This window comes from Cupressus sempervirens, chromosome 4, assembly GCF_028749045.1.
Source record: "Cupressus sempervirens isolate cs-2001-9-10 chromosome 4, ASM2874904v1, whole genome shotgun sequence".
Taxonomy (NCBI): domain Eukaryota; kingdom Viridiplantae; phylum Streptophyta; class Pinopsida; order Cupressales; family Cupressaceae; genus Cupressus; species Cupressus sempervirens.
Window position 1 is genome coordinate 394,694,456 of NC_143121.1, and position 27,576 is coordinate 394,722,031.

The following is a 27,576-nucleotide window of genomic DNA, read 5'->3' on the forward strand; positions in this document are numbered from 1 at the left end:
TGACAGGGCTCATCATGACAAGCCTTCAAGACATCATATGTTTCATCCTCTCTTAGACACCTACACATGACTTGATTAGGTCTAGTATAGAACATAAATCCAACAATCTATGAATAATTAAAGCTCTTCTCTTCTAGTAACTTTCTTGCTTGAGTAGAGAAGTAAACTGGCATTTTTTCAATGGTGAGGTAGTTAGCAATATCAACATACTATGGGTTTTGTGCAGCCAACAAAAAAAGGTGCTCATCTAGAAAACTATCATCAATAGATGTAGGATCATTAGGGATATGTAATTGAGAGATAAAGTTAGCTACCATATTGGCCTTACCGGGTTTATCAACTATGTTGATGTTGAATTCTTGCATGAGCAATAACCATCGAGCCAATCTTCTTGAAATTGTAGGTTTGTTCACCAAATATTTTATAGTAGAATGGTTAGTGTGAACAAATATCTCATATCTAGTAATGTAATGCCTAAACTTATTGAGGGCATAGATGACTGCAAGTAATTTCTTTTTAGTGACTATGTAATTAAATTTTCACCTTGCAAATTCTTACTAATGAAATAAATGGCATGTTCAATAGAGTCTACCTTTTATCCTAGCATAACATCAATAGCATTGTCTGAGGCATCTATATGAATGTGAAAAGGAAGGCTTTAATTGGGTCCTCTCAAAATAGGCACTGTGGTAAGAACTTCCTTAAGCTATAGCAAGAGTGCTATACATTTAGAGTCCTAAGTAAATTCAAAATACTTTTTAAGTAGGTTGTAGAGAGGTTTTGCAAGTTGACTGAAGTTTTTAATAAATCTTCTGTAATATCCAGCATATCCCAAAAAGCTACATATATCCTTTTTCTTCTCTGGTATAGGCAAGGTACTAATGACTTCAATCTTTGCTAGATCTACTTGGATGCCCTTAGATGAAATGAAATGGCCTAGGACTACCCCTTCTCCATCATCATAAAATATTTCTCACTATTTAAGGAAAGATTATAGTCCTGCCATCTTTTACCTACTATTTCTAAATTTTATTTTGCTTCTTCAAAAGTAGCACCATAAATGGTAAAATCATCCATATAGATATCCATATAGTCAGTAGAAATATCTAAAAAGATACTAATAATATCTCATTGAAATGTGATTGGGGCATTAGACAAGCCAAAAGGCAAGACTAAGTAGGAAAATGTTCCCCATGGGTAGATAAAAGTTATTTTTTCTTGATCTTCTATGGTTATTTGAATTTGATTGTAACCACCACAACCATCTAGAAAAGACAAATACTTTTTACCATATAGGTTGTCAAGGACTTGATCTATAAATGAAAATGGAAAATGGTCTTTCTTAGTGGCTGAATTGAGCTCAAAATAATCTACATAAACTTGCCATTTTTCTGCCTTCTTGGGTACTATGACTAGGGGTGAGATCCATTGGCTATCAGAGATGTGGTATATAAAACAAAGACTTAATAATTTCTACAATTCACTCTTAACAATATCTTTTAAGAAAGGATTAACTCTCCTCTAAGGAGGCCAAATAGGTTTGAAGTCAGGGCTGATGTAAATCTTGTGAGTGCACAGCATAGGATCTAATTCTTTCATGTCCATGTAGTCCCAAGTAAATGCATTTTTATTCTCCTATATTAACTGCAACATAACTTGTTGTTGGGAGAGTGATAAGGCATTTTTTACATTTAGCTCCTTGCCTAGACCAATTTCCATCATAATAACCTTATCTACCATGAATAATTGCGAAATAGGAGAAGAATCCATCTCATACAGTAATAATGAATGGAGAAACTATGAAGCTTCTAAATGATGTAGTGAATTCAAAGATGGTACAATGGTTTCTAAGTTACATTCATCTTGAGAATAGTTAGAGATTCTTTCCCATATTCATTCATAATAATGGATGAAATTATTTCATCTTCTTCTCAAGCATCTATAAACCATTCTCTACCTATCATCATTAACTAATGGATGGAATTGGCTTTTGGGCCATCATCACCCATGTCTAGCCGTATTACTTGGTCATCTAGTAACAATGGTTGAGTAGGGGAGTAAAAAGTTAGGTTATTGGTATGAACACCATTGGATATTGTCATCTTCCTAGATCAACAAGCTATATAAGCATCTATAGTGGCTAACCATGGTCTTCCCAAGATTAAAGGATATCCTCCCATATTAGCCTTTAGGGAGAGAACAACAAAATAAATTAGATATTCCTAGGAATTTAGGGTGACTATAACATCTTTTATCATCCCATCTAGTTTAATGGTAGAGCTATCATCAAGTTGAAGGATGGTGGGTGTCTCTCTAAGGCCAATGATATGCAACCGAGATAATACCTCCTTTGTCATGAAATTAACAGATGCTCCTAGGTCAACCAAAGAATTTTGAACTTGGATCCCATGAATAGTAACTATAACTATAGGACTCCCAAGGTCAAGTATTTAGGTACAGTTAATTTCTCTAGCATTAAGTCAGACAATTGTCCTAAGAAATGAATGGTTTTTGGATCTTTCTTCTTCCTTCCTAGCTACTTCATGCATATTTCCTTAATGGATTCAATATAGGTAGGAATTTCCTTAATAACATCCAACAATGATATTTTTAATATCATCTATTTTAGTTGATTAAGTAAATCAATGACTGCATGGTTCTTCGTGGGCTAGCCTTATTCTATTAACCTATGGAGAAATGGAGGTTCTTTGGCTACATGAGAGGTATGCTGATTTGACTCATCTATATGGTCAATTGGAGGATCCTCAACTTTAGTTATTATAGGTTTTTAGGATGAAAGAAGAGTGGTGCCTAACCTTAAGAAAATATCATTCAATGAGATGGCATAGCTTTACTATTGAGCTTGCTATTTAGTATTGAATTGGTAGTTGAGTTTTCCTGGAAGGAGTATTAGTGGATATAGGAGGAGGCATTAGAGCTTGCTACTAAGGTGGTGGAAATAGGGTTGGATGAATAGATTGGGTACTCCAATTTTGTGGTTGCCACCAACCTTGCTAAGGTTTCTGCCAACCCTATTGGGGTTATTGCCAACCTTGCTAGGGTTCTTGCCAACCTTGCTAGTGCTATTGCAAACTATGACTTCCACTAAAACCAATATTTTGAAATTTTTTCCATTGATAATTACTATTATAACTTTGAAGAGGATCTTGTGGCATACCTTTTCTTTGAGCCTGTGACCTTTGAGTGACATAATGTACCTCTCCATTTTTGTCAATGGATTTGAACTCGGTTGGCATTGGTTGCATCTCCAAACTTGAAATAGACTTACATCTATAGTGCTTTTTCATTTCTGTACAATGTGGATAGTATTTAGTCAGCATGGCATCAAATTCAAATTTCTTTCTTTGAGCTTGCATGGTGTCAAACTAAGTGGCTACATCATTAATCATGTCTTGCTTGAAGTCTGATAGAAAATTAAATAATTTCACCTTGGATACTCTTGAACTGCCATTGGACTTATATGGTAGATCTCTAAGTCCCGTAACTTTTTGGACAGTAGCTTTGGAATAATTCAAGTATATACTCTATATATCAGTCCAAGTCTTTTGAGTGATATCCCCTCTTGATATAAGGTCTATAGCTTCAATTCTTCCTTCATTTAAACCTCTCAAACAAGATGTTTGTTTGATTCCTCATTCAATTGATGTTGTTTGTTATGATGTAGGTTGAACATGAGATGGAAAACATAATCTTGCAAGGTTTCATCATCCTTTTGGGACATTTTGAAAATGTCACCCTATTTTAAATCTTGACTGCTATAGTATTCCTTATACTTTGTGAGATAAAAAGATGGTCAAGTCTGAAGGTAGAAACTTGAACTTTGTATTCTATTTATTCATAGTAAGATATTACATCTAAAAACAAGATTACACACTATTGAACAAACAATATATTCTATCATCCTTCTAGTCAAGCCAAAAATCTCTTTTCAAAGCTATAATGGGCATTATATAAAGGAAAGCTACAACAAATTCCTACTTCTATGATCATTCCATGAACAAGGATCAATTAAAAATCATAAAGTTTATAATAGAAATATCATTAACTGAATTTTAACTCCTCCAAGAATATAATAGGTTGAGGAAGATGTATTTGTGTGCTACCATAACATAAATTACACAATAATTTGCCTATTGCAATGATTTATCAATTTGGTTGGCTTTGACTTAGCATTGAAATGCTGACTTAAATATGCACAGTAAGTACATACACAATATTGAACACAAAAACTTCCACATACATTTATATTCATTTCATCATCATTGTTAATATTCAAATTTTCATTCTTTGCAAATCCTATGGCTACAGGAAGGAACCTACCCAAACATAACATGGATGAGGAAATGTTTATCAATAAGTAATATTCCTTCATTAAACTATAGAAGTCCATAGATTCAAGAAAACAAAACATATATGAACAATCTATACTTACAATCTTCACGTCTTAACATATAGATAATATATTCATAAAAACATAAGTTCTTTTTCTTAAACCCTAGAGTCATAAAATATTTCTTGCAAGAAAATTGTCCAAAAACAAGATAAAAGGTTCTCAAAATAATGGCCTTTTAGAGGCTCATTAGGTATGAAGATAGAGATCAAGTATCCAATGGTAATATTATGTGATAACACCAATGCAATTAATATATCCAAGAATCCTATGATTCATAATAAAACAAAGCACATTGCTATAAAATATTATTTTTTTGAGAGAATTGGTACAAGATAAAGAGGAAAGATTGGAATATGTAAATACTAAAGATAAATTTGTAGATATATTCACTAAGCCATTACCTAAGGATGAATTTTTGTATCTAAGAGCTCAGTTAGGGGTCATTCCCCTATTTGAAGCTCATTAAATGTAATTTAGTGTTGTATCAACCAGAGCATGTTGAAGATTAGATAGTTGATGCAGTATTGTCAAGGCACATTACAAATGAATCAGTACATGAGGTACATTGATATTCACTAAATATTTTCTTTGACATGAGATGTCAAAGAGGGAGAAGTTTTATATCATATCCCACAAAAATTTATAGAAATTTTATCACTTTAGAGATATCAAAGAAGGAGAGCTTCGTTTGATATCAAAGAAGGGAAGTTTGCTATCAGAAGAACATGTTGAAGAAAAAGTTTTTCTTGTAGAGAAAGAGACTAAATGCAGAGGGAGTTCACATTGATAGAGGGAGTTCTCATGGATACAAATTAGAATGAAACTAAGGATACTTTCCTTACTTTATTCTTGCTCTAAAATTTTAGTTGTATTATGACATGTTGTGTTGCCATCAATACCAAAGAGGGAAATTGTTGAAAATAATTGATTGATTGTGTATTGTCTTTGATGTTACAAAAAATGTCATATCATTGCTAGTTAGTTTATGTCTGTAATATCCCAAAATTGGCACATTTCCATGTAAACCAATTCTGGTCTATCTTGATCAACCCCAAGTCCTATTTTACTAGGAAATTCTTATTCTAGTTATCGCTACTCAACCTAATTGTCAAATGTTAAAAACCTTGATTTGCATTAATCACATTCTCTATTTAATTCCTCACTATTGACTCAAATTAGCTACATTAAACCAATTGATCAAATTTGATTTAATTGTAAGTTTTCATACTTTAATTAAATAAGATTACTTCTTTGAGCTAATGTGTGAAGGAATTAAACATATTTAATTTAATAAGATAATGTATTTATTTCAATTATTAGGTTTAATTACTCAACTAATTAGAAATATGCATTTATGAAATCATATCTCATTTTATCAAATTAAATAATCTTGCAAATCTTATCTTCACTTTAGGAATGAGAATTATAAGTGATCTATCTCTTGAATTGGAATTGACTTAATCAACTTATTCTCACACTCAAGTGAATTTAAGTTAACTCTTCATTATACTCAGGATCTGAGTTAGTTAACCTCACCTACACTTGGAATCTTCCATCTTGATTTAATCTTAGCTTCAATCTTGACCATCCATTCCAATTGATCTCAACCATTGGTTAATTTCAGGAATTCTATTTAAGAGGCTTCTAATTCCTCATTATGGGGATGGGAATTGAATTACAATGAATTACTATCAAAATAGATACTCAATTTCTTAATACTCTCATAGATTTCATAATTCCTTAGCATTAAATATCATCTAAATTAAAATGCACTCATATAGCTTAATTTACTTTTCCTATTATTAGATTAGAATTTCATGTCATCCAAATTAAAATGCACTCATATAGCATAATTTTCTTTTCTTGTTATTAAATTAGAATTGCATTTCATCTAAATTAATTTCACTATCATATAGCTACATAAATCCTTCATATTAAAAGGTCTAGTTTACTGCTTCTTAGTCTGAGAGCAAAGGGAAAATCCTTCTAGTTAGAAAGCAATAGGTTGCTTTGTTGGATTACTCAAATGAACAATTCAATGGTCATTCCAAGATGATCTCTTAGATAATGATTGTGTTGAAGTGTGTGTGAGGATCCGAGGTCCACAATTCACATATACATTTTTGGTGCCCATTTTGGGGCCAATAAATCAATTTCTTTGTCTTCATCTACTTTGTTTTCTACTTTTTTTAATGATTTTGTCATATTTGTCCATACAAATTTCTATATTTTCAAACAAGAAATCTCATTTTTGGATGAAGAACTGAAGATTCCACCTCCTTCATTGCACTTCCTCACATGAAAAATTGGATAGTTGTGTGATTTCTCATGTGGTGCACAATGTTTTCTCACATGGACCTATGCAAGAATTCACATGAAATTTTGCAACAACATATGCAAAATATAATTTTCTAGAATTTAGTTTATCATCATGTTTGGCTCACAATTTTCTCTAAAGCATTTTCTTTTAGATTTCTATTTTTTTAGAATAGAATAGGGGTTTGTAGGATGTTTTGATGAAGACATCTTTATCTAAACACTTCAAACATGTACTGACTGTGTGATTGCAGGACACTTGCCAAAGATATGCATGTCAAAGACTTATTTTAAACCCACTCAAAATGTCATGTCTTCTTTTTTCTTTTTAGACATAGTATAATTAGGGCATGTGAACTTCATAGGGTGCAAGATAGGGGAATAGGGGAGTATGCTCTTTACCACTTCTAAGTCATGCCTAATAGTAAATCAAAAACCTAGAAGCCTCTAAAAGATGACATTTGAGGGAGGCAAGAAAGTAAGTGGTTCTCTAGTATGAGTCCTTTTCTATGAAGGGATGATGATTTCCTTTTAGGGAATCAAAATCTTGAGAAAGGACAAGTCTAGATCGATTAAGATAACTCAGTAATTAACATGCCTTGCATGTTTGGGTGAGGTGACAAGGTAGATGAGTATGCTCTTTACCCTTGAGGGAAATTAGAAACTTGCACCCTTAGTTCGAAACCACTAGTTTGAGTCAACCCTTAGAGGGCCTACCAGAGTGATCCAACCTTCAAGAATGACCCAAGTGAGCACACTCCTTTCCCTAGAGATTCCAACTCCCTATAATAAAAAAGCTTTGTAGAGAAAAAGACTCCAAATCCATATTAATTTCCTCTTCTACATTTTGATATCGCATATCAAGAAGAGGCTCTATAAATTGCACTGGCCAATAACACTCCTAGTCTTGCTAGTCAAGTGTGTGCACTTATAGATGCTAGTGTGGGATGCTAGCCTCAAATCTGATTATGAAGCCATTGGGGGTTAATATGAATGGAAGCCATGTAAAAACCTCTTAGATAGTTGCTACTCAATTCACCTCTGAAAGGGGGCATAATCTTTGTGCAAGGAAGGGGAAAAATCTCTTCTGTAGAACTTACCATAGGCATGTAGCTAGGTATTGGAAGGTATGTGCTTGACCCCTACCACAAGGATGTTTATTCAATGTATATGTTATTGAGCCCTTGGAATACATAAAAAACATAGGTGCCCTCTAGTGGGGTAACATGGCTGTGTGAGGTGAACACATGCACATAAGTTGTGGGACAAAGGTTTTGCTTCATCTACCATTTTTGGTTATAGGGAGAAAATCATGTTTATTATTGAGTCTTAAACTCATCCAAACCTATCAAAAAAATTGAAAGTCAAGGCTCCCATGTCCCTCTAAGTCAATTTATCCTTGGTTGGATTGTTTGTGAGTACTGCTTTCTTCTCATGTCTTTTTGAAAAAAAACTGTCTCGTTAAAAACCAAAATGTTGTTTAACAACTTGGAAACCATCTTGCTGTCTATCTAAAATCTATCAAAATAACCAACAATCTATCCAAAATAGTCTAAATCTTGTAAAACCTCTCAAATTTAGCCTTAGTTGTTAGCCTAGTCTCTATTTTTGCACCCAGTTTAGCAAAATTTCATCCAAGTACCTTTTTGGATAGCACTTCTTCATGTGGCCCTATCCAAGTTCTCATGTGGTCATATGCAAATCTTCATGCAAGATCTTACAAACTTTTTCCTTTTGTTAGAATCCCATTTTTTTGTCAGTCTAGCACATCCTCACATGGCCCTGTATAAGTCCTCGCATGAGAAACCTGGTCCAAAATTGTTGTTTTGAGTCTTCACCTACTTCATTGAACTTTCTTGTGTGATTCTCTCAGAATCTTCCTATGGGATCTTGTCTCAAAACTATCAAACTATTTTGTTAGAGCTATTTATGCTCTAAATCTAGTTTGTTACCTATGACATTTTACCACTTTTCTATCCATGAACAATGTCAAATAATGACATCTTTCTTAGCTAACAACTTGTGACCTATAGTCAACCTAGTCTCACTTTTTAGTTATCTTGTTCTTTCCTTTACTATTTGTCATACTCAGTGTCATGATAGTCATAATCTTTGGCTATTTTAGCCATTACTTAGATGACTTGTACCTTAGTATACAACACTCTTATCTTGTTTCTCTGAGACTACATTCTAGTGTAGTCCTTGTCTAGGTTTTTGCTTCTTGTCCTTGTGATGCAGGAGCATCCAGAGGTATAAGGGCAATCCTATGTCACCCAAAAAAATGCACTTAGACTTAGTTTCTGTTTCATGTCTTTACATTTTTGGATACCCATTTGGCTCAAATAAAGGTTCCAACTCTCATAGTTCAACTATCAGTGCATTTGAAAATCCCAAAAAAATAAGAGCATGTATTTGGGCCATCATTTCAGTAAACTAGAAGGTGTGAATTGGCCAAATGAATGTAATCATGATTTAGAGCATTCCAGAAAAAGAATCAGGTCAATAGGCCCCACAGTTTGAAAGTTATTACAGTTTTTCGAGTTTTGGAGACCTCCTAAGAATGCTTCAAAGTCAGGTTTGGGGCATTAAATGACCTCAAAAAGGGTCAAAAAATGGGGGACAAGCTAAGCTTGTCCATTGGGCTATAGAGCACTTTGAGAGCTTTCCGAAAATGTAAACGGTTCATCAATCAGAGCTACGGTTCAAAAGTTATGCCTCCTGAAAGTTTGGCTACTATTTTTGGATTCTTCTAGATTTGCACCGACTTCTAATGCAGCTTCTGGAACCTTCTATTTTGTTAGTGGATGCCTACTAGCACTTTCCAAAATGTACTCCTAGTCCTTAACCCTTCGGGGTCTATTTAAGGAGATTTATGGCATTGTAAAAGGCAGTTTGGATTGGAGCTTGAGAGGAGGTGCTAAAAGGAGAAATATTCTCCAGATTTATGCTATTGTAAGCCCGTAGGGCATGTTTTGAAGTTTATTTCTCTGCACTTTTTGTACTAGCCTATTTTCTCAGTTAATATAATTTCCCTTTTCTATTGTGTCCATTTTTTTGTTGGGTTGTGTCCTCATCAAGTGGTATCAGAGCGGGTTTTCCTGAGTGTGTAGACAGAGCGCCGACTGTGAGGTAGTTTGCACCAGGACTGTGTGGTTGTGGGTTTGAGTTAGAAAATGCCTCCATAAAGAGAACATGGTGAAAGGGCCAGAGCTATTGATCCTGAGGAGGTTAGAGCCCTCCAGAGACAGGTACAAGCATTGCAAGAGGAGCTTCATAGAGGAGCAAATATTGCCGCAAATGACAATAGTGAGGATGACAATAAAGAGGAAGTAATGGAAGTTGATGGGGAAGTTCTGAATCCTATAGAGGAAAGGCTTTTTAGGGCCATTAGTAAGTTTGGTAAAAGACCTACAATTGAAGTGAGCATATTTTCAGGAAATTTGAAACCAGATGAGTTGATCGATTGGATCAATGAACTGGAAGAATACTTTGAGTATGAGGATATAAGGGACCCAGATAGGGTTAAGTTTGCAAAGGCCAAACTGAAAGGCCATGCCAAAATCTGGTGGCAAGAGATTCAACTGGAAAGACTTAGAAGAGGAAAGGAGAAGATCACAAGATGGGATCGCATGGTGGACAAATTAAAGAAGTAGTTCATTCCTGTGGACTACGAGCTTGATCTGTTTAACAAGATGCATGGGTTAAAGCAAGCAGGAAGATCAGTCCAAGAATATACAGAGGAGTTTTACCGACTCTTGATTAGAGCGAGGCATGCAGAAGCAAATAAGGAGAAGGTTGCTCGTTATATTAGTGGGTTGCGACCTAGCATCCAGGAGGAATTAAGTCTGGTAAGAATGACCAGTGTTGAAGAAGCGCACCAGTTTGCCCTACGAGTTGAAGAGAAGCTGAGTAAAAGGTTTGAAGAAAGACAAAGAGGGCGCGGTCAAGGAGGAAGGGGAAGCGATAGATCATCTGGAGGCCGCAATGAAACTCAAAAGAAAAATGAAGATTAGGGTACTAGCAGGAACCAGAGGAATGAGGGTTTCAACCGCTCTCGTGATCAAGACTTTGGAAATCAAAGAGGAAGAGGTAGAGGACATGGACAAGGAAGAGGAGGCTTCTGTGGTACCTATTTCTATTACAATGAAGAAGGTCATCGTGCCTTTGAATGCCCTCAACGACAAGGAAGGATAGATAGGAGAGCTGAGGGCCAAGCTAGGGTTGCTCATGTGGATGAGGATGTACAATCATCACATTCAGAGGATGCAAAAAGAGGAGAGACCTTGGTAAATGAAAGAGTCCTACTAAGTGGTGAGAATGAACCAGGACAACGGAGGAGTTTGTTCCATACCAGATGCAAGTGTGAGGATAAATGTTGTGATGTGATCATTGATGGTGGTAGCACTGATACCCTGGTATCAGAAGAGATGGTCTCTAAGCTAAAGCTCAAAAGGGAGAAACATCCCCAACCCTATCGGATTTCTTGGGTAAAAGATGATCATAAGGTCCTGGTAAGTGAACAATGTCTAATAAAATTAAAAATTGGGAGTTACCATGATGAAGTTCTCTGTGATGTTATTTCGATGGATGTTTTCCATCTATTGTTGGGTAGACAATGGCAGTTTGATAGACATGCAATACATGATGGACATGCAAACACATACTCTCTGACAAAGGATGGAGTTTGCCACAAATTGAAGCCCATGAAAAAGGAAGGTGAAAAGGTATGTAGCAGTGCTAGGATTTGTCTTGTTGATGGAAGGAAGTTTTTTGATGGCATGAAACATTAGCGCATGTGCTATGCTTTGATTCCTAGGAAAGATAAAGAAGGTAGTAGTGAAATACCATTTGAAGTTTTAGATTTACTAGGAGAATTTGGAGATATTATCTTTGATAATGTTCTAGATGGATTGCCACCAGTAAGGAAAATCAGTCATCAAATAGATCTAATTCCAGGAGCTAGTTTGCCTAACAAGGCTGCTCACAGGATGACTCCTACTGAAACAGAGGAGCTAAACAGACAGGTTCAAGAGCTGTTGAGGAAGGGCTTGATTCGAGAGAGCCTGAGTCCATGTGCAATACCTACAGTACTTGCACCAAAGAAGGATGGAGAGTGGAGGATGTGTACAGATTCTCGAGCTATAAATAGGATAACCATCAAGTACCGATTTCCTTTACCAAGGATGGATGATCTTATGGACTGCTTGAGTGGAGCTCGAAACTTCACAAAGATAGATCTGAAGAGTGGCTATCATCAGATACAGATTCAAGAAGGAGATGAGTGGAAAATAGCCTTCAAGACCAAGGAGGGTCTTTATGAGTGGTTAGTCATGCCCTTTGGATTGACGAATGCCCCAAGCACCTTCATGCGGCTCATGAATGAGGTAGTTAAGAAGTTCTTGGGAAAATTTATTATTGTCTATTTGGATGATATTTTAATTTTCAGCAAGACTTTGGAAGAACATTTACTGCATATTCGTAGTTTCCTTGAGAGGCTAAGGGAAGAGAAACTATTAATTAATCTAAAGAAGTGTGTCTTTGCAAAAAGGGAGTTAGTCTATTTGGGATTTGTTATATCAACTGAAGGTCTCAAAATGGATCCAGAGAAGGTAAAAGCCATCTTGGAATGCCCTACTCCAAGGTCTGCTACTGAGGTAAGATCATTTCATGGTCTGGTTAGTTTTTACAAGAAGTTTATTAAGAATTTCAGTGGCATATGTGCACCCCTAACTGATACAATAAGAGGTGATAGAAAATAGTTCAAATGGACTGCAGCAGCTGCGAGAAGTTTTGAATTGCTGAAGAAGAAGGTGACTGAATAGCCTATGTTGGCACTTCCAGATTTTAGAAAAGTATTCCAGGTGGATTGTGATGCTAGTGGTAGCACTATTGGGGCTGTATTAAGCCAAGAAGGTAAGCCTATTGTATATTTTAGTGAAAAATTGAATGATGCAAAGAAGAAGTATTCTGTTTATGATCAAGAGTTCTATGCAATAGTTCGGGCCTTAAAGAAATGGAGGCATTATTTATTGCCAAAGGAATTTGTTTTGTATATTGATCATCAGGCATTATAGTACCTAAATAGCCAAGGTAAATTGAATTAGAGGCATATGAAGTGGGTAGAATTCTTGCAAAGTTATACATTTGTGTTGAAGCATAGAAGTGGAAAATCTAACAGGGTTGCAGATGCATTAAGTAGGAGACAGCTGTTGCTTACAACAATGCAGTTTGAAGTAGTTGGGTTTGATGAACTCAAGAATTTGTACCCCGAGGATCTTGATTTTGCTGAAGCATGGAAAGCTTGTAAAGAACCTATTGCTGTAGATAGAACCAAGTGGTTAGACTATTTGATTCAGGATGGCATGTTGTTCAAAGGTAGTCAATTGTGCATTCCAAGGAGTTCCATGAGGGAAAATCTGATTAAGGAGAAACACAGTGGAGGGATGGTAGGACATTTTGGTCAAGATAAGACCATTTCCATTCTTAGAGAACATTATTTTTGGCCTCAAATTACACAGGATGTGAAAAAGTTTGTACAGAGTTGCCAAGTTTGTCAAGTTGCCAAGGGGTTTAGTCAAAATACTGGCCTATATCAGCCATTGCCTATTCAATCAAGGCCATGGGAGGACATAAGTATGGATTTTGTTCTTGGATTTCCAAGGACACAAAGGGGTAATGACTCAGTATTCGTGGTGGTTGATAGGTTCTCCAAAATGGCACATTTCATTCCATGCCACAAAACTCATGATGCTGTCCATATTGCAGACTTGTTTTTCAAAGAGGTGGTAAGACTACATGGTCTTCCAAGGAGTATAGTTTCTGACAGAGATACTAAATTTGTGGGGTATTTCTGGAGGACATTGTGGAAGAAGTTGAGAACAGACTTGAAATTCAGTTCCACGCATCACCCACAGACTGATGGCCAAACAAAAGTGGTAAATAGAAGTCTGGGTAATTTGTTGAGATGTTTAGTTGGAGATAAGCCCAAGGGATGGGATTTGATTCTACCACAGGCAGAGTTTGCTTATAATAACTCTGTAAATAGGAGTACTGGAAAATCACCATTTCAAATTGTATATGGGAATAGCCCAAGGACTGCACCAGAATTGAGGAATATAGAACAAGGGGAGAGGACAAGTGCTGAAGCTGAGAAATTTGCTGAACACATCAAGCATCTACATGAGGAGGTTCAAGCACACATTATCAAGATGAATCAAGAGTATAAAGCTAGGGCTGATAAAAGGAGAAGACATAAGGAATTCCAAGTAGGGGATCTAGTCATGGTGCACTTACGAAAAGAAGGATTTCCAGTTGGTACTTACAACAAGCTGAAAATGAAGAAATTTGGCCCTTGCAAAGTTTTGAAGAAACATAACTCAGGAAATGCATATGAGGTGGAGCTGCTAGATGGTATTCACATTTCTCCCATTTTCAACATTGCAGATGAGGAGCTGGTTTTAGAGCCATGTCCAATTCCTACTTCTAAGAAGGAGGAGATAGAAGACATTCTAGATCATCGTGTGGGTAGGAGTACTAGAAACAAGTACTATGAAGAGTATTTGGTCAAATGGAAAGGACGGCCGATCGAGGACTCAACTTGGATTTTAGTAGTTGAGGTTTCCCATTTGGGATTTCCTCTACGATCCATAAAGTGATAGGGTCACTTTTCAATCTACCCTGGGTGTCTGATGCAGGAGCATCTAGAGGTATAAGGGCAATCCTGTGTCACCCAAAACAATGCACTTAGACTTAGTTTCTATTTAATGTCTTTACATTTTTGGATACCCATTTGGCTCAAATAAAGGTTCCAACTCTCATAGTTCAACTATCAGTGCATTTGAAAATCTCAAAAAAATAGGAGCATGTATTTAGGCCATCATTTCGATAAACTAGAAGGTGTGAATTGGCCAAATGAATGTAATCATGATTTAGAGAATTCCAAAAAAAGAATCAGGTCAATAGGCCCCACGGTTTGAAAGTTATTGCAGTTTTTCGGGTTTTGGAGACCTCCTAAGAATGCTTCAAAGTCAGGTTTGGGGCATTAAATGACCTCAAAAAGGGTCAAAAAATGGGGGACAAGCAAAGCTGGTCCATAGGGATATAGAGCACTTCGAGAGCTTTCCGAAAATGTAAATAGTTCGTCAATCGGAGCTACGGTTCAAAAGTTATGCCTCCTGAAAGTTTGGCTACCATTTCTGGATTCTTCTAGATTTGCACCGACTTCTAACGCAGCTTCTAGAACCTTCTATTTTGTCGGTGGATTCCTATTAGCACTTTCCAGAATGTACTCCTAGTCCTTAACCCTCTGGGGTCTATTTAAGGAGATTTATAGCATTGTAAAAGGTAGTTCGGATTGGAGCTTGAGAGGAGGTGCTAAAAGGAGAAATATTCTCCAGATTTATGCCATTGTAAGCCCATAGGGCATGTTTTGAAGTTTATTTCTTTGCACTGTTTGTACTAGCCTATTTTCTCAGTTAATATAATTTCCCTTTTCTATTGTGTCCATTCTGTTGTTGGGTTGTGTCCTCATCACCTTGTCTATGAATATGACAACAAGAAGCAAAAATGTGTTTTATCCCCTTAGACTTAGACAAGGTAGAGCTAGGGGTCATAATTGTGACAAAGGTCACTTTCTAGTTTATACATGGTCTATGTCCAATTCATCTAGTGAGGAGTCTTTACAATCTCCTTCACCTATTAGATCACCTTGTGTTCAGAGAATGTTCTCTATAAACATACAACAAACTAGGAAACCCTTATATCAAGAGGATCTTGAAACTAGTAAAGTTCATACATCTCCAAAAAACACATCAAAATTCTTATTTAGAGGACCTTTCTAGCCAAAACATACTAAAACTATTCACATTCTTAGAATGGATGATCAAGGACCTAAGTAGTGAGAACATAGTAGAGAGTAAGATCAAAATAGAAATGAAAAACATAAGGAACCTCTTTTTACTAATGAGAATGATGAAGAGGTAGAAATACTCCTTGAACACATTGAAAAGTGTCATAAGGACAAAAACTTCCAGATAGTCATGTAAATCTTACTTAACAAAGAAAAAGAGAAATACTTTCTCAAACTTTTACAAGAGGGAGCTAAGCTATCTCATCACTTTAACATTGAGACAATCATTACATCTGAAGAAGAAACTAAAATGTCCAAATTGTGAAAATAGTTGAAGATCATGTAAGACCAACTAGCCCAAATGATGTGTGATAAAGACAAACCTGCAAAAACATATGCCTTAGATGCTCTTTGTCCATTACCATTTGACAAGAGTATAGACATGCCTCCTTTTCCAAGAGGAGTTGAGTTACCTAAGTATGATAAATACTATAGAATTACTAATCTCCAAGATCATTTATGGGAATTTAGGGACTTATCTATGGAATTTATGCATAATTAGACATATCTCATGCATCTATTCCCAAGAAGTCTAGGTGGTTAGGCTATGGAGTAGTTTTCACACTTACCTACTAGTATCAAAATATTCAATGAGATTGATATCTTGTTTGTCCAATAGTACTCTCACAACATCCAACAACTAGTTAACATTTGAGACTTGTGTAACCTTAAATAGAAAGTTGGGGAACCTTTCCTCACATTCCTTTAGAGATGGAGAAAAATTTATACCAAATATTCATGAAAGATTCTTGAAATGAAAAAGCTTGACATCTTCTCTCATAAACTCCTATCTGATTTTGGGTACAGAGTTCAACTTCAAGGTCCATGCACCTTCAAAGACATGGTCACACAAGCTATCCATATAAAGGAATTCATTGTAAAAAAGGGTGAACTAACCCTTCAAAAGGACATTAAACAAGGATCTAGCTCTAACAAGGACAAATCCAAATATGCAAACAAAAATGAAGAGGTTGTGCATGATGGAGTTGTTGACAACATTACTCCTAAACCTTCTAAGGCAACCTTCAATCTTATAGAAAATCTCAAAGCATCCAAGAATGTTGAGAAACCTCCTTCCGACAATAAGAAATCTAGAAAGAAACTAAAGAACACCTCTTGGGTCTCACACACAAAACAAGAATATAGAACTCTTGGTGAACCTTTGGATGTGGTCTATAAGACCTTGCTACAAAACAAGCTCATTTCTCCATTGGATAACTCTCGTCTATATGATCCACAACCAAGACCACCATGGTGGAATGAAATCAAATTTTGTGAATATCGCAAAACAAAGGTCACAAAACCAATAATTGCATCAGCTTGCATTATGAGGACCAAGACCTAATTGATGATGGTGAAATTGATGTGGATAGACATAACAAGAATATAGATCAAAAGGCTTTCAAGGAGCCATTCCCATCTTACAAAAAAGGAGAAACCTCAAAATAAAAATCTCATAACAAGATCAACTATACATACTCTAATGACGATGATGAGATAGTCCACATGCTTGAACCCGTGGATGCTTAGCACTATGATGTCATCCTCATCAATGAAAAACTAAGATACCAATTGTCTTAAGTGGCCCTTGCAATACAACTAAGAATGAACAATCGTAATCTTGTGCTAACATTGTTACAAGTTCTTATGCCTAGTTGGGACTCAAAAGCCCTACACCTACTTCTATTCTCGAACAACATAAACACAAACCTCTTGCTAGTCTTTTTGGAAAAGTAACAAAACTTGCAACAACTTTTGTGACTTCTAGCTATAGTAACCTCAATTAGTTACAAAAATGTAATGCTCAAATTAGAATCTTTGAGCTACTTAAAATCTCACCTACTCATAGGTAGATTCTTTCCAAATCCCTCACTAAGGCAAATGTACCTCAAGATCTTGATCTTGAGGGGTTCCAATCTATGGTAGGTCATCTAACCTCACCTTACTATATGTCCTTCTTTGAGGAGGATCACAATTGACTGATTCATCTACATAATCAACCTCTACACATTGAGGTCATGATACACTAGAAACATGTCCATTGTGTGCTCATCGATAATGGAGCTAGTTTAAACATTGTCTCTACTACTCTGCTCAGACACTTGGACTATTCTAAAGAGTCCATTGATCCTCGTCATAAGATAATTATCAAAGTGTATGATGATGTTGAACAAAAATATTTAGGTCTTGTGGTGTTACCTATTTGTGTTGGTCCTATAGAAAGGGATGTCACTTGTTAGGTTCTTGACATCCCCTTGGCTTATAATATTATGCTAGGAAGACCATAAATACATGAGATTTATGTTGTGCCTTCCACTTACCATCAATGCATAAAATTCTCATTTCATGGCTCTGAAGTCACTATACCTGTAAGCACTAGCTAAACCTGTAACATGCCAAAATATATTAAAAAATTTGTACCTACTAATAGGGAATCTATCGATTATTATGATAATAAGCTAAAGCAAATTGAATAGTCACTCAAACTAAAAGAAACAAGAATGGGTGAATATCACATAGAACCAATTCTATCTCTAAAATCTCTTCTTGAGTCTCCTTGTCACTATGGGAGACAATTTGAAGCAAAGAGATCTTTTTTGTTGACACCTCAAACTATGTATGATGATACTTTTGTCAAAGCTACTATTCCTCTTGAGGAGGAAGCTAAAAATAAAGCCATTGCTACATGGGTCTACAAAGAGGAAACTCTAGTTAACCTCACCAAACAGTCTCGTGAAATTACTCTTGAGAACTATGGTCATGGTCTTAGACTCATGAAATGCTTTGGCTACAAGGGGACTAGTCTTATTGGATGCAATAAAAATAGTTTGATTGATCCTATCAAAGTGATAGCTAGAAGGAATCAAGACACATCCAGTCTAGGCTTCAAGAAGATTCCCTTCCATCTATAGAGTAACAAATTCATACCAGAACCTAAGAGTTCATTTGAACATGAGTCACAAGTTGAGTCTAATGACCATGAAGACAATGCTAACAATGAGGATCCTTATCCTTATCCAATTCCTAATGATCTAGGTAAATTCTTTGTAGAACTAGATGACTTTGTACCACATGTTAGTGCCATGGATGGTGATAGTGATTCTTTTGAGGGTACTACTAGTTCACATCACACCCAACAAGAATAGGGAGAGTCTAGTCATGCTTTGCACATTGAGTACCTTTGTAAAAATCTAGATGATGAAGGTGAGTTTGTTCCTATTACTATTGGGGAATTCTATAATCTATCTCCACGTAGTATAGATTCTTGAGAGTATGAATCTAAATCTCTCTCAGAAGAAACTATAAACAAAGACACAGATCAAGTTCATGTTTATGAAAACCTTCTTGAAGTAGGTGAATCATCTTGAGTTAGGTCAGATGAGTCCTACCCAACTAGTGTCCTCAAGTCTTTGATTAATGATGTTAGTGCTCAAAGGCATTCGAACACACTTGTGGATGAAGCTTGTGTAGGTCTCAAACTTCTCATCCAATCATTTAATGATTAGAGCATGAACACAATATAACCTACCATATCTCTTTCACTCACCTATCCCAAGCTTATAGATTGAAATTATAATGCATCTAGTGAAGTTTTTGCATTCTAGAATGACTATGCTCTTTCCTACTACTTAAAAACTATCAAACTAGTAACATCTTCCACCAGTGTACAAAGCATCAACATGACTAAAGCTGACATCAAATATCTCAGTGATATAATAAAAAAGAAAAGAAGTAAAAGGTCTAATCATGAAAACCACATTGTGGAACTATTGGAACCTAAAAAAATAAAAATAAAAGACATATCCAAGGGAAAAAAACTCTCTAAGGTGCCCATAGATGAGGTATTTGATGACTTCCTAGTTATTTTTAGGAAAGATAATCAATATTGATAGAACCAACACAACTAATCAACTTGGGAATAAAGGAACAACCTCATGTGATACATCTTGCATAGTCACTACCTCCAGATGAAAAAGAGGAATTCATTTCTTTCTTCCAAGGGCAAAAGATAAAATTTGCATGGACATACTCAGACATGCTAGGATTAGATCTTGATCTCATTATGAATCACTTGTCCATCATACTAGCAGTTAAACTTGTCAAACATAAACTTAGAAAAATGCATCCTTATGTTGTATTGTTTGTCAAAGCTGGATTGGAAAAGCTTTCAAAGGCTGCTTTTATCTGCGCTATTGATTTCATTCAATGGCTATCAAACTTTTTTCCAATCTCTAAGCATGAAAAATCTATTAGAGTCTATATACATTTTCAAGATCTAAAATTAGCATGTCCAAAGGATGATTTTCTACTCCCTAACATTGATATGATAGTGGATGTAATGGTAGGATATTAGATGTACTCACTCATGGACAATTTTTCTGGTTATAATTAGATCAATATTATGCTAGAAGATCAAGAAAAGACTACTTTCACTTGTGCATGGGGAACTTTTTGTTGGAACATGATGTCATTTGGCTTTAAAATGCTGGTGCTACATATCAAAGAGCAATTACTACAATTTTTCATGACATGATGCATAAAATAATGTAAGACTATGTGGATGATACTCTGGTTAAGAGTGCAAAATGAAACACTTACCTTCAAGATTTGGGACCTATCTTGGATTGCATGGAGAAATTCAATCTGAGACTTAATCCCAAGAAATCTGCATTCAATATAACATCTCAAAAATTATTTGGCTACATCATGTTTGCAAAAGGAATCAAGGTCAATCTAGAGAAAGTTCAACCAATCATCGATATGCCTCCACCTCATAATATTAGTTAGATGAGGGGCTTACAAGGATGACTTCAATCCATTCACATATTCATCTCATAGCTGGTGGATAGGTCACAACCTTTTACCAAGACTCTACATAAAGGTGTGAAATATAACTAGAGCCAAGATTACGATAAGAGTCTAACATAGATAAAGGAATACCTTGCTAATCCACTGATCTAGATGGTTCTTGTTCACGAGAAGCTTCTTATTTTGTACATCTCAGCAATAGACACATCTCTGGGTATCCTACTAACTCAAGAGGAAAATGATAACAAGGAAAGAGCCATTTACTATTTGAGTCACATGCTAATTTCTTATGAAAAGAAATACAATATCATTGTGAAGGCTTGCTTGGAAGTCATCTTTGTTTTCCAAAAGTTGAGACACTACATGCTTGCCCATACTACATGACTAGTTGCTAAAATTGATCCATTGAATTAGTTACTTAGCATGGCCACTCTAATAGGAAGGTTGGCTAAGTTGGTCATGCTACTAAGTGAGTTTGACATTTAGCATGTTGAACAAAAGGCTATCAAGGGACAAGCGATCACTGATTAGCTAACAAAAGTGTCGATGCAGAGTCTTCTCCCACTAAACATTGATTTTCCTAATGAATCAATTTTGACGCACACACACCAAATTTTGGTGATGTTCTTTGATGGTTCCTTCACACAACAAGGATCTAATATTGGGTTACTATTCATAACACCACAAAGGTATTCACTGCCTAAGGCATACACAATTTTTTTTCTTTGTACGCTCAATATTGTAGAATATGAAGTTCTCATTAATGACATGAAGATTGTAGTTGAATGGAGAGTGGATCAGTTTAACATATTTGGTGATTCACAACTCATCATCAAGCAAGTCAATGATTTATATAAGAAAAAAGATGAGAAATTGATCCCTTATAAATGCATGTTGGATGATCTAAAGAAATTCTTTGCTCATATCACTTTTCAAGAGGTTCCTCAAGCAAGCAAAAAAGTGGCTGATGCTACGGCTACTCTTGCTTACTTGTTACAGATGCCATAAAATGATCTTCTACATGAGTTCCTAGTGGAAATACTACTCTACCCTGCCTATGATACCCTAGAATCTCAGATGATCTATTCTATTATAAGGCAGAATTCATCCCGCTAGCACCATATATACTCTTATCTACACAACCAAACCATTATAGATAGTCTAAACTAGAATGAAAAATATCACCTTATCTGCAATGCTTCATGGTATGTCATTATTGCTAACAACTTGTTTAGCAGAGGTCTTGATAGAATACTCCTTAGGTGTCTAGAATCTGATGAGTCCACACATGCTTTAATCAATGTCCACAAGGGCATTTGTGGATCTCACTCAAATGGCTTGACACTAGCTTGTAAACTTATTAGAGCTGGTTACTATTGGTTAAATATAGAGCAAGAGGCAATCAAATATGCCAAGTCTTGTAAACAATTATAGCTCCATGGGAATCTTATTCATGCTCTAGCCAAGGAGCTAATTCCATCTATCACACTGTGTCCATTCCAACAATGGGCCTTCAATCTTGTGGATTAGATTAACCCATCTTCTTCAAATGGATATAAGTTCATTATTATAGCTATAGACTACTTCACTAAGTGGGTGGAGGAAATCCCTCTCTCTATATAAAATGGTAAACATGTAACTTTGTTCATCATGAATTACATCATATACAAGTATGGTGTACCTTCCTCCATTATTATTGACAATGGAGGACAATTAAAAAATAAAATTCTTAAGGAGTTATGCAAAAAGTTTAGAATCATGGAACATTGGTTTTCTATCTATTACCCCCAGGGTAATGGTCAAGTAGAGGCATCCAACAAGGTGATCCTTAAGATCTTGCATTGCATAGTCATTATATCTAGAAGGGACTAGAACCTTCAGATTAATCCAACTTTATGGGCTTACAAAACAAGTATTAGAACTCCAATGGGTACAACACCCCTTGCTTTGGTCTATGGAGCTGATGTTGCACTTCCCATTGAGGTTGAGATTCTTACTTTGAAAATTTTCATGAAGGGCCTCATTACTGAAAATGACTACATAATATCTTGACTTCAAGAGTTGGTATTATTAGATGAATGCCAACAAGTGGCATGTGATCATCTTCAAGCTTAACAATAGTGTATGTCTAGAAGTTACAATAAGAAAGTTAAACTATGTGACTTCCAATTGGGTGATCTCATTCTGAGAGAAAACCCTAATAATTAGCAACAATGAGTACAAAAAGGGAAGTTTGAACCCAACTGACTTGGTCCCTACATAATTACTGCAGTGTTTGGATTTGGTTCTTACCAACTTTCTATAGCCAAGGGAGAGGTGCTCAAGGAGCCTATAAACACTCTCCATTTGAAGTAGTTTTACAGATGATATGTTGTCAAAAGCTCCCTAATATACTAAAATGTCCTAAAAAAATATTTTTTTTTTGCAAAAGGTCCTAGAAAATATCATTACCTTGGTGAAAACCTAGCAATAGGAGCCTTGGTAATACCAAAAAATAATTTGAAAATTTGAAAATACAAAAAAATCAAAAAAGAGAAAAACACAAAAAATTGAAAAATAAAAAAGTGCCATTGATGAGAACCTGGCATATAGGAATCATGGTAGCAAAAAAAGAATCTTTGCCAAGAAGGTGAAAACTCAGTAAACAGACACCTCTTGTTTCAAATGCTATATCTCATAGCACATCTTCTAGCTCTTGTACAATTGCTTTCCTATTTTAGTTTGTTGCATTCAATCATGTATCCATGGATTGAATCTTGCCCTAACTCAGGGGAAAAACCCTATAGTGTCATAGGAATCTCTTTTGTGCTAGTCACCAGTTGTTCTAGCTATGTCTACCTACTATCGCTAGTGTCACTTTTCGAGATTTCTCTCATGGACAATGTCTTTCATGATAATTACCAATTGTTCTAACTGTGTTTGCCTACTATCACTAGTGTCACTTTTTGAGATTCCTCTCATGGACAATCTCTTAAGCATCAGTCACTAGTTGTTCTAACTACATTTGCCTATTGTCGCTAGTGTCACTTTTTGAGACTCCTCTCATGGACAATATCTTAAGTGTCAGTCACCAATTGTTCTAACTGCATCTATCTACTACCGGTCAATTTTCAACCAAGGTTCTTTCTAAATATTCCTCTTTAGCTTTAGTCACTAGTTATCTAACTACATCTATCTACTATTGTTACTCTACTGAAGAGATTTCTTTTATACATGTTTTGAACATTGAAACTTGACATCAATCTTACAACGTAAAAACTAAACTCAAAATGATAAATTTTTTTTGGATATACTAAGATTTTCTTTTTTTGTTTTACCTTTTCTTTATCATTTCTCTTCAAACATCTCAATGATGTCACTTTTAGCTAGAGAAGTGAGGATTGGGGGCATGATCTTTTCTTTGCTTTCTATTTAATGGTTTAGTTCCAATGATCTGATGTATCCATATAGAAGGGGTGTCCACTATAAGAGTCTCCATCTCATATTGGATGGCTCTATGTACCTTGATTCCTTTTATATGAATAGATCAATGAGGTTAGTTCTTCTCCTTGCTTTTTGGAGTGAACTTTTTATGCTATAGTAAATAATGATACTCGTCCTATTAAGTGAACATGCAAGTCACTGTGAGTATACATAGCACACTTCTATCTTAGGTTATGAATGTAAGGGTCATTGGAGATGGAATACTTACTGATTACTTAGTATAAGAAAGATTTCTTGTGCATCTAGTGTGTTTTCATGTAAGAAACATTCTGGTCATCCTAGTGTTTATGCTTTGATGTTTATGTTTGGTTGCTACATTAAAAGGGACAAGTGTTCTAGTTGTTCTAGCTTCTTATGCCTCAAATGCTTACATTTAATCTTGAATAAACTAGATTAGATATCATATTCATATTCCCATGATTGCAATGTCAGTAGGGATTGTATGACATCTAGGATTTCACTATATGCTTAGTGATGATAATCATTGAAGCTTGGTAATCAAACCTAGGGTTACATCTAGCCTAGAAATTGCATCTAGTATCAACTTATATTGCATATGCACATGGTTTGATTCCAAATCTACCTACAACCTTTGTGATGAGGAATTTTTGGCTTCCTCAAAGTATCATGTTTCTTCAAGGCTACATAAGAATTCGGTCCTTTGGTTCGTCCTATCAATCTTCATGGATAACTGCCACTATCAACACAACAGAACATTGCATGAAATGTTAGTTCATTAACATTTTTCATTTCATACATAATCTCATGATACAGTACATTTGTACATCAAAATTAAATTTTCATCCATACATTACATTATATTTAAATTAATAATCATAGCATAAACATCTCATGTACAACACATTATAAAGAAAGAAAGATGACACATTCCCATGAGTGCAAAAATGAATGCTTCTTGAATGCTATTGATAAAAAATAGTAGAAAATGGTGCTGGCACACTAATCACTACAGAGCCAGATCAAAATTGGGACAAAATGAATCTAACTCTTTGTGTCTCCCTCACCTCCCACTAGTGACAGAGGAGGAGGAGGAGGAGGAGGCATTTTAGGTCTCGTAGTTGGTTGTGTACCCTTGGACTCTCATGCATATTATGAAAATTGAGGCATGTCTTTAGCCTCATCTAGTACAACCACCATGCAAGTTGCAAAGTAATAGGCCACTCTAGCTGACTACAACTAGATCTCATCCTACTAATACTTTGATCTCTGTGTTGCTTGCTCTAACTACTCTCCCAGGTCTCAAATATCACACTCTTGCTCAATAATCTAGGAGTCCCTCATGACTACCTATATCTCATGACTACCTATATTTATAGCTACCCTAGCTATGCTACATGATGTGAATCTACTCTCTAGATTGTCTCAGAGCATCTTAGGTCCCTAAAATAGTCTAGTCTTGCATCTTCTCATCTCCATGCTTGGCCTACTCTTTTAACTGCTCACCTCTATCCAAGGCCTCTATGCATCTATTGTGATGGCTCCTAGAGACCCCATCTCATCTTGAGGTTACCTCTAACTTAATTCATTGCCAACTACACCTGGGTCTACTCTCATCTACCAAACTAGGATCTGCACTTGATACATCCTATGTCTCACCTGTTGTGATTCTTGTGGTGGTCCTTGTGGTACCTGTACTAGCTAGATTGGTACAACCATCCCCACTAGATTTGTAAATCTAAGGAAAGGATGACTAGAAAAGTAAGCATGATATGTAGGAGTCATCCCTCTATTTTCTACCATTGGCATTGTGTCGTAAACCAAGTTGTGTACATCTATCATTGATCTCCTAGGATCCAATCTTAGGGACCTCCCCTAGTCCAAATCTTTAGCTAGCCACACATAGGAGAAGTACTCCTAAGATATATCTTGTGGCCTCCCATACTATCGCCACATGCAAGTTAGTGGGAATCTCTTGACTATTTGCATGGATCAATGTATTAATGTTCATGAAGCGAACATGTGCCCTAGCTCCATGGGTGCATCATCCCAATCCTCAATCTCTCTCTAGGGCTGCCATATTACTACCATTAGGTCATCAAGCTGACCCCTCCACTACTCATTCTTCTCAAGAGTATTCTAGTAAGTTAGCCTTTGTATCTAAAAATATAAGGCTCCATCTACTATTTCTCATCAGTGAAAATGTGTCTAGTAACTAAAAGGTGCTCCCATGCCCATATCTAGAGAACATAAACTCTAGTGGCCATGCTCTTCCTCTTGTGATATACTATCTCATCCATCTCATGATAAATGTACAAAAGCATGCACTAACCCCACCCATATCTCTTTGGGGTCTCCAACATCATTTGCAACATCTTACCCCATCCATACTCTAGTCTATGCTAGCCTTTGTCAGGCATCAAGAAAAAATTGATGAATATCCCAAAAACTACTACCAATTTGTGTGTGTGTCCATAGGTGTGCACTAGCTCATCCTAGGTGATGGCTTGACCCATGATCAACTCCTCCTCAAAGATGTCTCTAAGTGCCTCCTTACCTATCTATGATATTATGTCATATACCACTCTTGGCCTATGGGATGGGATCCTTATTATTTGGTAGATGTCCTTCAGCATGGTTATCATCTCTACCTGGTGTAGATGGAGGGTGTTTGTATTTGAATGGAAATGCTACACTAGTGTAGTCAGTAGGCCATGATTCACCAACACTAGTGGAATTTGGCAAAGATATGATAAACTTAATCTATCTATGTGAGACATATTGACATCATCAGGTCTCTGCAACAAAGCTCTGTATGCTGGGTAATGGGATCAAAATATGACATCCTAAAAGTAACCTATACGCAAATGAAAATAACAAGCAAATGATTAGTCTTTACTAAAAAAAATGACAAAAAATAGTGAAAAATTGTAATGAAAAATCAAATTTCACATGCTAAAACTTGCATTTAACACAAGAATTTCACATGAGATCTCATGTTCTCATGCAAGATTGCATATTTTCATGCAAGGATACACTTTCTCATGTGAGAGGTGATCAAGTACTAAGCCAAAAAAAAAAATAGGGTTTTGTACACAATAGATGGGTATTCAGCATGTGAGAAAACCTACAAATCCATGTGATGAAGTACCAGGCCGGTACTTTTTCCGATTGGCTTTATGTGAGGAGAGACATCCTCACTCGAGAACTAACAAGACAAAAATTCAAAAAACTTAAAAAATTACCTAAAATACTTAGAAATGCATAAAATTAAATGCAAAGCAAGGTTATCAACTACTCACTAGATACCCATAGTTTGTTGGCCAGATGTGTCATTGAGAGCACTTGAATCGATGTGTAGACAAGGGGACCACCATTTTTTCCTCAGAATTCTCTTCTTCACAAAAGACAAAAGTGCAAATGATTTAAAAATGATCCTTTGGGCCCTTATATAGGTTTTGACCTAATTCTTCAAAGTGCTCTGATTGACATGAAAATCACCCCTTTGCTAATTTGATTGCTCTAAATCCATTTTTTGGATCAAATTCAAATTCGACACACTTAAGTAGCTCAAAATCATATTTAAAAATTTTTGGATCGACATGATCGAATGCTTGTGTAGTCCACTTTTACTGATACTTTGTGAATCTTAAAATCTTTTCAAATAATAATTTTCTTCAAAACTTTT